Here is a 5,000-nt window from a genome sequence, read left to right as displayed (position 1 = left end):
TTCTGTCTTTGGATGTTTCATTTATGAAGTACAACAGTTTCCAGCTTTGTCAAAAGGTAAAATACGTGACAGAATCAAAAAGGGATAAGTCACACGAGTCTATTTTTGAGACTTCAGCGTTTTAAGCAGGGAGAGTTCTTGCCTAAAATCTCAAGACTTTTTTCTTGATAACAAGACTCTCGCTTGCTTTCCCAAGCGACCCCCGTAGATGGCTACACTTGCGCTTGCTAAGTCAAGCGGTGTACCGTCACCATGGCAAGAGCATCGTTCGCGTACCGTACTGGTCACAATCCTTCGAATGCAGGCGTTGACCAAGATTTCCGCTTAATATTTTATCATAGAAATCCTTTTTTTCACGGTATCTGATTCTGTAATTTCCATAAAATCATATTCAAAGGAACTGCAAATAAATAAAAACGAAAGGAGATAATAGAGATTATGGGAATGAAAAGTTTTTTGCTTATAAATCATAAATCATTATAAGACGAACAATTCACCTCTTACTTTTAAACTCCTCGTCTCTCTAAATCGAGAATACATCTGGTATTCTATGAAATAAAGAATATTTCAGGTAAAAAAACTGAGAATTTCTAGCAACATTCTTCTGTTGATATTGTATAAAATCGGATATATGGGAATAGGTAGGCCTATATTTTAATTCAGGGATGTTCATTTGTTTTGATAGCACGTCAGAGTGTAAGGGTTGCCCATCGGAAGTGTGTGTCACTGTTTTAGAGGCGTTTTATATGAATATAGGAGAAAATATTGTGCTTTGTTAAGCTATTAGGGTTGATTTACTTACTCCTCTGACTTCTTGATACGGCGCTAGCTTGTCAGATGTTTTGAACTGCGCACTCAAACTGTTACTAACCGCCAAAGAAACTACACCCTCAACTTATGCATAACTTATCCCTCTCCGAGATTGTTGATGGAAATACTTGTCTATCGCTTTTAAAACCCAAATATGTATATGCTGTGTGCTATTTTGACTTTTCTATGCTCTCCAAGGATTTGTACTTTACAGAAAGACACTTCCACAAGTCTGGCATCACTGAACAAGGCTTGCCTGCCTTGGACAATGTTTTAAGCAGGGAACGGTACAGTTCTTGGCCTATCGGCAAGAATTCTTGCCCAAGCGTTCCCCTGCTTAGAACGCTTTAAGTCTGTCCTACGAACTATCCTTCATTTCTAAGCACCAAAGAAAATGGAAATTTGATAGGGATAACTTATATATAACATATTCTTTGTATCGCAATGATCGCTGTCCTTCTCATCAGGATTATCATTATCAATACACTTGTTGTATATTGCATTATTACTGCCGCTGACTAACACGGATATTTAACACTCTTCATCAATTCACCGGACACAAAAGATGATATAGTGATACAACTATAATGACTATCACGGTTCTCGACCACAGACCAGTCAATACGTTCTAACAATTCTTTTCACCAGTCGCTCGTTTTACGCTACGCAGCGTAGACGCCACTAGGAAGCAATGGAACATCTCTCCCTGCCCTCGATTGTTCCACGCCAGGGAGGATATGTAGCAGCTGGGGGACAACTACAGATTGACTAGGAACTCCTGCTGTGTGGGTCGAGTGATTCATATGCCATGCCGTGGAGATTTATACTTTTTTTTTGCGTGCTCAATAAACCAGCGTGGTATCCTTCTATTTTTTCGTTCTCGTTTCGCTACCAGGTTTTTATTTGGTGTTGAAATAGGCCTACAACATTACTTCCCAAACGTGTCTTGATAATGTCAACTTAAATGTGTAGAGCATAACATTTTAACTTGTTGCTTTATCTTTATCATCAATTAGGGTGTCGAACAAGCAGGTAAATACCACTGTCATACGGGGAGATTTTCCGGAAATGCAGATTCTATGCTGCTTATAAAACCATTCCCAGTAAGGGTTAAAGGTGCAAGGCAGAGATGACAGCATCCGGTCAGTATGGCAGTTCTTACAACCAGTTCAGAAAAGTTTATCTTAACTTTGTTACTACTCATCTTATATATCAAAGATATGTAGGCTTATATTTTCGAAACTAACCAGGCAACTAGACTTTTAGAACTCAATAAAGAGTTTTGTGCTATTTCAGCATGAGTTATTTCTATGATAAACGCATGCAGACGCGAACGCAAGGACACACACACACACACACACACACACACACACACACACACACACACACACACACACACACACACACAAGAACGCAAGGACGCACACAGACACACACACGCATGCAAGTCTATCGATACACATACACCGAAATATTAAAGCTGACAACTTCAAGTATGGAAATTGATATTCGAAAATAAAAATATACAATGTTCTCATCTTTAGTGCTCTTAATTCCAAGCGAAAACTACATTCTGTATATCTTTATGACAGGCCTGATACTTATACAAAAAGTACAGTACACATTTTGGATTACATAATGATAATATACTAGAGCAGTGGATCCCAACCATTTCCATTCTGTGGCCCCTGACCATTATCTAATAGTCTTCATGGCCCCGTTCAATGACTCATCTGTTCAGAATCAGTTGTTACTGGTTATGAAAAGTGTAATGGTGTCAGTAGCTGTAGGACAAGGGCGCTTATATAAAGATTTATTATTGATATATGAGAGATGCTTATATGTACTGTACGTGAGATAATATTCAGTTTAATTTTCATATTGCTTCACGGCCCCCCAGAAAGTAGCCCCATGGCCTCCATGTGGGGAAATTTGGTAATCGGGATGAAAAAGGAGAAAAAAAGGAATACATAAAGTTTTTTTCGGGTTTGTTTACGTATGTGTACGCGCACTCGGTTGTTTGTGTAGACTTAGGCTTTGGCTCTTGTTTGTGTATGTCGTGGGTGTTTGTGCTTTGAAGTTCAGTACAGTGAAATTCGGTATGGGACTCTACCACAGTAATACCGCAAGCTCACACACAAACACACACATACACGCACGCACACACACACACACACACACACACACACACACACACACACACACACACACACACACACACACACACACACACACACACACACACACACATATATACACACATACACATACACACACCAATACACATACACATACACATACTCACATACACTCACGCCCACATACCCCCAAATATGTGAAATAAAAAATCTCCCTAATATCACAACTTGTACGCCATCACCGTGGTCGAGTGGGTAAGGGCGCCAGGTGAACATTCGCAATCCTAGTTCGAAACTACTCAGGCGAAAGGAAACAAGCCATCCGGATCGCAAACAATTTTACCTCTGATAGTATTTGAATGTATTTCTGTGTCTATCTTGTCCTTCCAGATAGAACCATGTGTAACTGATAGGTAAGAGAAAATGTAGAGAAAATGCTCTATTTTTAGATAGTTCGTCAGCTACTTTTGATGATGTAAGAATTCGGTCCGTGCTCAAGGTCAAAATCAATTGTTTCCTTTTTTTTCTGTGGCTGCTGACCATTATATAATGACCTCCGTGGCGCCATTCAGTGCCTGGCATCTTTTCATATTTAGTTATTGCTAGCCATAGATTGTGTAATGGTGCCGCAACTATAGGCCAAGAACACTACATGGATAGATTCCAATTTATTGATAAATGATAAATGATTTATGTGAATACTGTAGGTGAAACAAGATCGTTTTTCTCTAAGTCATAAATACCATGCTGCCCCATGGCCTCAAAGTTCCCGCTATGTTGGGAGCTCGTGTACTAGAGTAATAAAAAAAAACACGATAGAAGCTGTTCTGCAAACATTACCTACCAGAATAAATTAGGGAACTTTATGTATGTAACTCTATGTAACGTTTTTATGACATAATACTAACTTGCAACCTAAACGTAAACTGTAAGGGGATAAAAATGCAAGATACAGATTGTATAAAAGTGAACAATAATTAAACATCTTTTCAGTATTGGTTTAAGCATGTAGAAGTAAATTCTGCTTTTAAAAACAATGGATTACACACTCCCTGATGTGTGGAAGGGACTTTCATATTTTTGAAAATGTTATTTGTAGATTTTAGTGTTCAGAGCAATAGTAAAATATTAAGCCTGAAAAGTAAAAAAAATTAATAATAATAATAAATAATTATATGATCTTGATCCTTGAAGTAGTAATAATGTCATATTTTAGTCGTTGCTTCCGCTGTGAATCTCAATTAATCAGTTTTTACCAGAAAATGCGGCGACGTTTCTTTATAATAAAGGAAGCAACGACGTAGGTTGTATGGAGATTCCACACACACTTCCTGTCACCGGATCAGCTGATGTGTGAAGTGTACTGTTGCGAGCCACAGGAAGCGGTTCGAGATGCATAATAAGTGGTTGCGGGTTCTACATGTTTTTTGGGATGTGGGATCATGTCTCCGGCCTTCGTAGATGCTAACGCTCAGTTAAATCGAAAATCTCAGTCGGTGGTTTAGAAACGAATGTTATAAATGACGACACCTTCGAACTCTCAGTAGTTTTAATCAGTAAGTTTAATTGAGTTCTAAAGAATGCAGATCAAAGTCGAATATGGCGGATGACCAAATGAAAAATTGTTAAAGTGGAGGATAACAGTTTACAGGTAAGGTAAGAGGGATCATATTGGTACTCCTTTCCCTCGCTAAAAGTAGTAAAAACTGGTCTATTCTGTTTAATGGACACATACCAGGATCAATAAGCAATTCAAACATAAATAAACTCTTGGAAACTTTAATGAATGCATATTTTAAATCAAATTCTCTATTTATGTGTCGTGGTGCGCAGATAATTATCGCGATCTCTTCCAGTACATATTTTAGTGTTTCTTGGAAGAGGTTCAGAATCGTCTTCATTTTAACGAGATGTCAGCACAACGCAATTTACTTTGGGAGAGTTAAGTGGCGGTCTTGTACAGCTTGAGGGTTTGCTCTTTTATTATACCTAGGAGCTATTTATCAGCAGAATTTCAGAACAGGATTCAGTTCATAGCGATTCGTCCTATCT

Source organism: Penaeus vannamei, chromosome 34 (genome assembly GCF_042767895.1).
Source record: "Penaeus vannamei isolate JL-2024 chromosome 34, ASM4276789v1, whole genome shotgun sequence".
In the NCBI taxonomy this organism is placed as follows: Eukaryota; Metazoa; Arthropoda; class Malacostraca; order Decapoda; family Penaeidae; genus Penaeus; species Penaeus vannamei.
The sequence above is the reverse complement of the archived record's forward strand: the minus strand, read 5'-3'. Positions refer to the sequence as shown.